General features: G+C 42.3%; 1 long non-coding RNA gene across 1 annotated transcript; it reads right to left on the reverse strand.

The window, feature by feature from the left end:
* Positions 1-4,132: 4,132 nt before the first annotated feature.
* LOC101686221 lies at positions 4,133-10,997 on the reverse strand. The gene is made up of 4 exons (XR_001181220.2): positions 10,538-10,997; positions 5,438-5,776; positions 5,234-5,328; positions 4,133-4,352 (listed from the first exon to the last, which is right to left on the reverse strand). It is a non-coding gene; the product is annotated as an uncharacterized LOC101686221 (long non-coding RNA).
* Positions 10,998-11,254: the final 257 nt, after the last annotated feature.

Here is an 11,254-nt window from a genome sequence, read left to right on the forward strand (position 1 = left end):
ATCTATACTTGTATGCCCCCCAGATTTTTTAACAGCTTCGTTGAGATAAAATTCACATCATATCATTTACCCACTTAAAGTCTATAGTTCCTCAGTTTTAGTATATTCACAGAACTGCACAACCAGCAACACATCAATTTTTTAATATCTTCATCACCTAATAGGAAACCCCACACCCATTATCAGTCACTCCCTATTTCTCCCCAACTCCCTCGAATCCCTGGCAATCAATGATCGACCTTCTGTCTCTATAAATTTGCTCTTCTGACATTTTCTCTAAATGGAATCATACAATACGTGGTCTTTTACGACTGACTCCTTCACTTAGCATCATGTTTTCCAGGGACATCCATGTTGTACGAGCCTCAGCACTTTGTTCCTTTTTTATGGCTGAATAATGTTCCATTGTATGACTCTTCTACCTTTCTTTATCTATCCATCAGCTGATGGGCATTTAAGTTGTTTCTGCCTTTTGACTATTATGACTAATGCTGCTCTGAACATTCACATATGCATCTTTCCATGGGTATACATGTTTGTTTCTCTTGGCTAGACAGGAGTGAAATTTCTGGGTCATATTTAACTTTTTCTATTTCACCTTTTAAGAAACTGCCAAGCTTTTTCCTAAAGTAGCTATACTAACCTCAGATATTTTTAAGTCTAAATTGTTTCATGAGGCTTACAAGGCCCTTTCTAATCTGGCTACTGCCTACTTTTCCTTTCTAATCTCCGTCTATACTCCCACTCAAACTGTCTACTTTGGTTATATCTACATAGAAATCCCTTTAAAAAAAAATAAATAAATCCTCTGTCTCATTTGGCTTCTGTAAACATTGTTTCCCATGCTTGGATGACTCTTTGCCAGGTTAATGCCCACTGGTACTCAGGCCTCAGTTTCTGTGACACTTCTCCCCAAAGCCCTCCACCAGACTGGAATTACTCTTCTGCTCTCCCATGTGGACCCTGAATTTACGACTCCAGCAGCATTTGTCACTCTACCTTATCAGTGCTTGTTTGCTGGCTTTGGTCCTCTATTCCCTGAGGGCAAAGCTTAGACCTTTTGTCCTCAGCAAAAAACAGTTTCTGATATTTCAGAGGTTCCCAATAAATATTTGATAAATGTATAAAGCCCCTGGCATAGAGTAGGTCATCACTCTTCTTCCCTGATGAATGGAAGCTGTGATGCAATGGTCCAGATCTCCCTTTGCCCAAAGGAAATGGTTCACAAATCATCTTGGAAATGCACAATCTAATTTTTAAAATAAAACATTGGTGGTTCCTTCCTAATTCTGTTTTGCTTGGGCTAATAATAAAATGAGTTGGCATTTCTTGGGTATATATCAACTGACAGTAGAGGGAGCCAAGCCAAGAATGTGTTAGGTGGCGGGTAGGAATCTGTATGTGATTAAAAATAGGCCATGTGTAGTAACGAAAAACTGAAAATTACCCAAATGACCAACAATTAGGAAACAATTAAATTGATTCTGATCGTAGATAAATAATACTGCAATTAAAATTATAAATATGGAAAGGTCTGTTTGAAATAACCCTAAAAATAAAACTAGAACACCAACTAGAATATACACATTGATTAAGACTATGCAACATGGTGTGTGTATAATGACAACGACCAGAAAAGGTCATGTCATAGAACTATGATCATGGGTGTTTACTAGTGAAATTTAGAATTTTGCTTTTTCAATGCTTTTTAGTTTTTGCTATACAGATCTATGAAAAAGGGGTGCCTGGGTGGCTCTGTGGGATAAAGCCTCTGCCTTTGGCTCAGGTCATGATCCCAAGGTCCTGGGATAAGGCCCCGTGTCAGACTCTCTGCTCAGCAGGGAGCCTGCTTCCTCTTCTCTCTCTCTCTGCCTGCCTCTCTGCCTACTTATGATCTCTGCCTGTCAAATTAATAAAATTAAAAAAAAATCTATGAAAAAACAATTGTTATGTGTTGTTCCAAAAGTGTGTATCACAAATTGAACCTACTGAGTTTTTCTAAGGTAACTCAGGGCACCATTTAAAAGTTGTTGGTTTGGGGTACCTGGGTGGCTCAGTCATTTGAGCTTCCAACCCTTGATTTCAGCTCAGGTCATGATCTCAGGGACCTGGTATTGAGTCCCACAACGTCAGGCTTTGCACTCATTGGGTAGCCTGATTGAGATTCTCTCTCTCCCTCTTCCTCTGCTCCTACCTCCTCATATGTGTGTGCTTGCTCTCTCTCAAATAAATAAATAAATAAATTTTTAAAAAAATAAAATAAGGGGTGCCTGGGTGGCTCAGTTGGTTAACCGACTGCCTTCAGCTCAGTTCATGATCCCAGGGTCCTGGGATTGAGTCCCACATTGGGCAGGGAGCCTGCTTCTCCTTCTCCCACCATCTCTGCTTATCCTCTCTCTCTCTCTCTCTGTCAAATAAATAAATAAATAATCTTTAAAAAATTTAATTAAACTTTTTGATATATACGATGTATTGCATCCCTTAAAAACCTATATGTAGTTTCATATTACATACATATATTATCTACATATATATCTATATATGTATCACATACATATATATGTATTTCATATAATATAAAATACATGTATGTAATATATATACATATTACATATGTGTGTGTGTGTATATTAAAAATGTGTGTGTATGTCTTTCATAGTACTCTTAAGGAAGGCGAAATATTTTCAGCCTGGGATTGCAACTTGCCTCCAACACCTTTGGGAGCCAGACAAAACAAGTGCTATGGTATTATCTCCTCTTTATCAATTTAACTTTATACAGAAGCCGAAACTGAGATTTATGAGATGACTTGCTCAATGTTACATAGCTGCAAAGATCAAAACCAGGATTAGAATCAAGGTGCCTAGACACAAACACAGCTCAGAAACTAGAGCCAACATGAGACTGGCAAGGGCCCCAAGTATTCAGGACCCACAGAGTTCTTTCCTGAAGAATCTCTCACAGCGTCCTGGCCTAAGAGATGCTCAGGTAGCAAGTGTTCAAAGGATCAGTGGATTGATGGGTCCATCGACAGGCATGAATTTAACAGGTCAATGCTGATGAGCAAAAATTCTTTGGTACTCTATCCATCTTCACCAGACCTTCAGCACTACTTCCAACTTTCCCCTACAAAGATTCAATCATTTCATGTATTCGTTCAGCAATTAATTATTACTTATTGATTATTAGGCAACTACTATGGGCAAGAAGCTGTGTTAGTAGTTTAAAAAGTTAGAGAAATACAGTATTATTCTTACCTTTAATATACTTATAGTCTGTATTATTATTATTACCTTTAATATACTTATAATCTGTTAGGAGAATGAGATTTGTTATTAAAAAATTCCTGGCAAAAATCTGAAATTCCTGGCAAAATCTGAGATTACGAGAAGGCAAACACTGTTCAGAGGATCCGGAGGAAAGAGCTACAGTGTTTAGTTGAAAGAATAGAAGCAAGCATCATGGAAATGTGGCATTTTGCTGGGGCACTGAATGACAGGTACACTTTCACAAGAAGAGGTGGGGGAGGACATTTCAGGAGAAGCAAAGCATTTTAACAAAGGCATGAGGTAAAAATTTCACAGAGGTGGAGATTTAAGAAACAGTTTCCGTAGAGAAACGCACATCTGCTACAATGTGTTCTCTTTTTCCACAGGTCCCTTGGCCTAAAATGAGCTAGCTGATCACATGGTCACCTCACTTGCTTTGTGCCTGCACTTGGATCCCAGCTAGGTAGGAATGTGCTATATGGACTTGTGTGTTCATTTCCTATCTTATGAACGAGGTAGGAAGTATTATTAGCCCTGGTTTACAGCGGAGTGTGAAACAAAGGTGCAGAGAGACAGGGAACTTTCTCAAGGTCACAGGATGAGTCAGCTGGAAAGAAACCCTAGAACAAGGGCTGCACCTCTCCAAAGGAGGCTGCATAGGCATGTCTGCATGAAAGCACGGTGTGTCCCCGCCTCAACAGCTCTGCATCCAAGTAGAGCCTTCTTCCTAGGAGCTCAGGGCGTGTGCCACAGACATTATGTACTCCCTTCTCTCTGCACCCCTGCGGCTAAAGTAGGGTGAAGGCATGTTTACCTTCTTTTCTCAAACAGACAAACCAAAGTCCACAAGGAATCCTAAGCAGTTTATCTGATAGCATGTACTCTGCGGAGAGTTAAGCCAGCTCTTGGCCCCGGAGCAGCGTTCCATGTGGCTCTTGGGTTGAGACCTCAGGTTGGTGGGAGCGGTGATGGGTTGAGCCGTGAGCCAGGCGTCTGAAGACCTGGCTTGTGATCCCGGCTCTGTCACTTGCCTACAGTTCCATCCTGGGCAGTTGCTCAACCTCTTTGAACCTCTGTCCTCATCTGTAAATGGGAATACCATAGTACGTTTGTATCTGTCCTCAACTCATGGTTTTAAGTGCTAAGGAGCGCATCTAAGAGAATACCCACAAATCTATTAAAAGTGGTTGCTTTGGGGGAGGAGAGTGGAAGTGATTGGCTTCTACTCATTCTTAATGTACTTCTGTTTCATTCCGGATTGCTTCCGATGATGGAGGCAAGCAGAAAAAGCATACCAACAATCGCCATCTCCTAAATTACCACGTCGAAAGTACCTAGCACTGTGATGGCCAAGTATTGCCTCCTCAATGAGACTTAGTCCTATTTTTAGAAAATTAATCATCATTCTCCAAGGTGGGAAAATCAAAGAACAATAAAAGAGTGACACAAAGTTTCTATTCAAGAGCTAAATTCCTTGAGAGAGAATGAATGGAGGAGAAAGAGAATGGGCCCTAGCTTTTAAAAACAGACCTGGTTTGGAATCCCCTCCTGACCACACATCTGTTCTGTGACATGGGAGAAGACACAGCCTCTCTAGCCTCAGTTTCCTTATCTGGAAATGGAGATAAAAATTCTCAACTCCTACATTTAGGGTGAGGATTATAGGAGACAAACATGTTGAGTGTTTTAGAAGGCACTGATTATCGCACAGTGTGGGCCACAGAAATAGAAACACTGGGGATACCTATGAAGCCCCCATTCTAACTGCTGCTGAAATAGATTTTTCCGTAATGTGTCCCTAGGACCATATCACAGGGCATCTCCTAAACTGCTGAAGCCACAAATTATCCTTTTAAAAACATTTTGTATTGTACACTTGAAAGTTGCTGTAAGTGTAGCTCTTAATTGTTCCTACCCTAACAACAAAGTGGTCACTACATCAGGGGGACAACGTGCTCACTGACCTTACTGAGGTAAACATTTTGCAAGGTGTATCAAGCCAACCTCTCCTCCACCTTCAACTTACACAACGTTGCTTGTCAACTGCATCTCAAGAAACCTGGAAGAAAACATTTTAAACTAAAGCCAAGAAAGCACATTGAAGACCAGCCAAAGTAGATCTTCTTTCCAGTCTTTCTGATCGAGACAGGCTTTTCAAGCTCACATACTTGTGGTCGAGCGCCGGCCTCAGTGATCTGGTACTTCCTGGACATAATGTGTTTACCCTCTGCAGCCTTTGGTAGCAGATGTGTTTCAAGGGCCATAAACTCAAGAAAGTCCAAAAAAAAAAGAACCATAAACTCAGCAATGATAGCTAGGAACGTGCTTGTTTGCTTCTGGCCTTCCTTGCCGTCCTTGTTCTGATTCAAAGAATTTTCTCTTTGTAGGAACCTGGCCTGTGTGCTCTGTTTGGTGTATGTAGCTGGGGGATATTTTTATAAGAATCTCTACATTGGGATGATCTCTGTCCACTTCGACTCGGAGCAGTTGGCTTTCTGTTTCTTCACCTGCAAAATGAAGCAGCCTCGTTGTCATGACAGCCTAACGTCACGGCTTCCTGTGAGTTTTAAATGAGACACTATATGGGACAGCGTGTTGCAAACTGGGAAAAATAAACCACCCGGGAGGAAACACACAAGGGGAATGAGGCCCCAAACTCCAGAACCGTGGTGCCAACGTTCTTGTTAACGGAGAGACATAGCAAAAGCTTTCCATAAATTCAGTGGAAGAGGAACATTTTGCTTTTGAATCTTACAGGTTTCTTTTTTCCCCTAAGGTCACCAACTTCCTGGGTCCTTACCCTCAGTGTTATGTTTTGGATCTTGGTTCAGTGGGTCAGCCTGTGTGTCTTGAGCTTTGGTTCTCTCTCTTGCCTCCCCCCATTCTCCCTGCTACCATGGGCTCTTCCAGGCAGAGGTGGGCCTGTTCAGCCCTGTGAGGTGGGGAAGCAATATTTCTCTGAGGAAGCACAGGGCAAGGTAGCGGCTGGCACAGCCAGTCTCTCTTGCTAATTCCATCTCTTAATGATGACCCAAAGGACAATCCCTATCTATCTTTTGAGAAATGTTGTCTTCTCTCATTTATTGGGGGCTCCCAGTGTGCCGATCACTGTGCTACCCAAGCACCTCACCTTTGGTCTCCCTCACATTCCTCACAACGGTTGGTGAGAGAGGACCTTTATCTAGTTCATAGATAAGGAAACTAAGGTTCTAAGTATGAACTTAGATGGCTTGGTCACAGTCACGCGGCTCATCAATGACAGAGGTGAGATTAAAATGGAGGCGCATCTGGAGCACCTGGCCAACTCCATCAGAAGAGCAACTCTTGATCTCAGGGCTGTGAGCTCCAGCCCCAGACTGGGTGTAGAGATCACTTAGAAATAAAATCTTTAAAAAAATTTTTTTTAATTTTAAAAAATAAAATAATAAAAATGAAAATAATTGAAGTTCACCTGACGTTGAAGCTTTTTTTTTTTTAAGATCTTATTTATTTATTTGACAGAGAGAGATCACAAGCAGGCAGAGAGGCAGGCAGAGAGAGAGAGGGGGAAGCAGGCTCTCCACTGAGAAGAGAGCCCAACACAGGGCTCAATCCCAGGACCCTAAGACCATGACCCAAGCTGAAGGCAGAGGCTTTAACCCACTGAGTCACCTACGTGCCTCCAACGTTGAAGCTTTTAACCATGAGACTACCTTACCTCCTACTGTGCTAAAACTTGTGCTTGACCTGGAGCAAATCGGACCCTCACCACTCACCCCGCCTTCCCACAGTATGCATGCCTGTCTGTTATCAAGCCAGGACATTCCTTGCTCTCTCTCGAGAAAACCCTAACTCCTACCTGCCTTTCAAGACTCAGTTCAGGAGAAACCCCTGCTGAGAAACCCTCACTGACATCCCCAAGCTGACTTCAAGGCCCCATCTAGGTTCCCACAGTCCTAACACGATATGTTTTTATATTTCCATTTATGGTTTACTTGTGTGTCTCCCTCCTAACACAACAAGCAACGGGAGAGCGAGTTCATCGGCATTGCCAATGACTGGCACTGGACCGTAGTTGGCCCTCTGTACTTGTCTGTTGAATGAATACATGGGCTTAGTATATAATGTATATGTGAACAGCAACAAAAGCTACAACAAAGAACAACCCAACTCTGCTCCTTACTTCTTGTACCCTCATTCATATCGACGCGGCCAACCAAGTAACATTAAATCAATTCGACAAAGATTTATTGAGCTGTAGAGTGATGTACCAGAGTGCTGGCACTTTGCATCAGAATATCTTAGAAGCCAGGACCCCGGGTACAGACTTCTTGTATGTTAAAGGAGTAGAATAATCCTACATTTATCATGGGATTGCATGGGGCCAACTCACAGAAGAGCGATAAAAGTACTTCCAAGACTGCAAAGCCACCTGCCAGGGTGGGTGGTGGTTATTATTATTATGTACAAGGCACTGTGTTGGGCCCCGAAGAGGGACTTGAAGATGAGTGAGGAACTGCCCACATGGCAACATAATGAAGCACTCAAAAGACGATGAAATAAGGCAGAAGTTCAAAGACAGGGGCGCTCGAAAGAGGGAGAAATCAGGGGTGAGGGGTAGGGGCAAGGGTCAGGACAGCCCATTTGTCTAACACTGTGAGAACTGTGAGGGAGGTTTAATGCCGGGGTCAGACTCCCAAGCCATTGATGGCCACAGACAGTGTCACAAGCAGCTGAAATATGTGGTATTTGAGCACGGGAAGGTCGTGGAGTGCATGGTCAGTGAAGGCATCAGAGACTTGGGCTGGATCTCAAAGAGTGGGTTGGATTCGAGTCGCGGGGTTGGGGGGAGGCAAGGCATTCCTTGCAGGCTCGAAGGTACAAACAAGGGCGGGCTGGAACTTGGAGGGTCTGTGAGAGGAAGGAGGAAAGCAGAGCCAGGGCTTGGCCTCATCCCATGACCCCAGGCAAGACATCAGAATCTTATAAAGTGCCGTGCTGGGTGGATCGATAGTCCATTCAGTACTCTATATTTGGAAGAAAGCTCCAGGGGATATTTTGGGAGAGCCTCTGGTTGTACTATTTGGATGACTCTAGTGATTAGGAAGATAAATTATATAATAACCCACCCTGGAACAATCATTCATGAATTGTTATTAACTCTATGTGCATCTCTAGGCAAATTTTTTTCTTAATTTTTTAAAAAGGCTCTCTTAAAGGAATGCTCTGTAATACATAACTGTTTCACGGGCTCTCAGATGGCTGATAGGAAAAAAAAATTTTTTTGTATAAAAAGCAGCCCTTAGAAAACCCCAAAATTACAGAGATGGAAATCAGATCAGAGGTTGCCTAGAGCTGGGGGTGGGAACGGGGATTAATTGTGCAAACTGTGCATATTAACACAAGGAAATCTTGGAAGGATGGGTGTGTTTGAAATGATCAGGGATGAGTTTTATGGTATGTCTATTATAGCTCACAAAATTTAAAAAAAAAAAAAAGCTATATAAATGCATTCTTTACTCCTTACCTAGAAAACATCCCTCTTTATAAATAAAGACATTACAAGGACAGAAATGAGAATGAGAGGAGATCCAAATGCATGAGAAATGCTGCGGGAACGTGGGGATACTCACGCTAGGGAAGTGAGAGGGAAGGGAAGAACTGTGGAGGTACCGTGTGTGAGCAAGGGATCCCCAGTGCTCTCTGTGGCCCAGGGGAGGCTGAACGAGCCGAGATGCATGCAGGTAAAGTTTGCTCTGGGAAGTCAGGAGCCGGCCGGCACTGATTCAAGCCTGGGCCCCATGCCCAGCTATTTGATGGAGCAGGTTTTTAAGCAATGGGTGAGGGTGTGGTGTAAGGACTTTAAGGCCCTTTCTCCCTCTAAGAGTCTCTGGTTATGTAAACTTGGGGACAGGTAGGTTTGCCTCCCATATTAGGAGAACCAACTAACCATACCTGACTTGTGCTCCTTTCCTTCCCAAACGGTCTGACTGTAAAACTGGGCAAAAAGATTCAGCAAGTACGAAGGGGACCTGGATGTCAATGGTTAACCCCTTTCTTCCCCTAAAGTTTTATTTCTTATGATACCTAGAGGTTGAGAGTCAGTTCTGTTGTACCTTTGGGTCTTAAGGGCCTTGAGTTCAGTCCTCAGCTTAGCATCTAGAAGCTTCCATTGGTAGAACTCTGAGCTCCTCCTGCCTTACTTCAGTGTTCCCTGCTGCAAACCATCTGTTCCAGGTGAACTGACCAGCGCGTAGCCCCCCAAAGGCCTTTCACATTTTCTATTCTGCATCTTTCATCAGATCATGGCCATTGTATGAAATGCCTTACTGTGGTCACCACAGCTGCCTGAGTCTTAAACTACAAGGCCAAAATCCAGTTGTTTCCTGCCACTGCCTCGCAGGTGAGATGGTCGTGGAGGTGTGTCCGGCGAGTACCTCACTGGGAGCTGTCCACCAGCAAAGGCCAAAGTTGGCCATTGGTGGGGCTGAGGCTACAAGAGGCCCAGGGGTGAACTGGGAATCCAAAGAGGTCAAAGCCAAGGGGATGTTGACAGAATTAGGGGATCCAAACAGAACACTGATTCAGTGGGGCTTTTTTCTTTCAAAGTTTTAATTCATGTATACTTTATGGGTAACATTAAGAGAATCAATCCTGAAATAGAATAAAATTATATTGTCACTATTTAAATAGTTTGTTTACACAATTGCAACTTTTCTTCAGTTCCAAGTTGTATTCTGCATTTACTATTATTATTATTATTATTATTATTATTATTATTATTTAACTAATCTCTACACTCAACATGGGGCCCAAACTCACAACCCTGAGATCAGGAGTCACATGCTACATGACTGAGCCAGCCAGTCACCTCTCTGTAATAAATCTTAATTAAAGTGATGCCCTTGTTGAAAACTGTAATGGTCACTGAAACACCATTTCCTAATTTTTGACAAGTCAGACAGGGATAATTATAATTTCTCTGTCCAAAGGCTTTTAAGAACCAACTTACTGAGTATTCTCCAAAAGGTTTCCTCTTGGCCTTTGATGGGCTCTATTTTCAAACTTAACAGGAAAAATGGAAAATGAAGAGACTATATCCCGGAGGGCTTTTCAAAATTGAAAAATGTTATAAAAATTTCAGGTTGAATTCTTCATAATTATTAGTCTCTATATAGATATTACCTTATTATTTGAAGATACCACTGCATAAAGGCACAGTAGGCACAAAGCCCACATGCAGTAAATATGGGATAACATGAAGTCAATTGATGCATGCCATTACTTACACCATTCCCAATAGCCAAACCCAGTATTTCTTCCCAACTTCTGGTAATGTGGTTGGATGGCTTGTCTTATTCAAGTTGATTACATCCTTGGAAGAAACAGTTGCATTCTTTGGAGTAGGTCCAATTCCTGGAAATTTCTCAGTAATCAAGATGGAATAACAAAGGTCCGCAAATTTTCTCCTGTCATCTCACCTTCCATATGTTTATGCACAAAGAGAAAAGTAGATTGGTGGATTAAAAACAGCAGCAGCAATCTTTTCCTGGGCTTCAGGGAAGCCCAGACAATGTGTGCTCTTGGGGTAGTTTGGCTGTGGTTTTAAATCACTGATTAAACGGTACTTATCATCTTTAAAAAGAAAAATTTGACCCCTGGCTCCAATTTCATAAATGGCTTGATAGCTCAGGAAGCTTCCACCAAAAGCACCCACTTTTAAAGAAAAAAGACTTTTCCTCCAGAGGCGGTGACAATATCAGCATTCAAACTGGGGCCACAGGTGGCTGGTTCTGTAATGTAAGGATGTGACATAGGTTGGTGCTTTTGTGACTCTCCTTGGAGAGACTGAACATCACAGATGTCATTATTAGAGAGGCCAAATATGTTGAAGTCAACATAACTGTAGAGGGAGAATATGATAGCCTTTGGATCTTTGTAACAGCCAAGCTCATGAACAACAAGGAGAAACAAGTTTATGCCTTTGGTGTAGTTAATCTAAATTT

Source organism: Mustela putorius, unplaced genomic scaffold (genome assembly GCF_011764305.1).
Source record: "Mustela putorius furo isolate JIRA1106 unplaced genomic scaffold, ASM1176430v1.1 tig00003937_pilon_pilon_pilon, whole genome shotgun sequence".
In the NCBI taxonomy this organism is placed as follows: domain Eukaryota; kingdom Metazoa; phylum Chordata; class Mammalia; order Carnivora; family Mustelidae; genus Mustela; species Mustela putorius.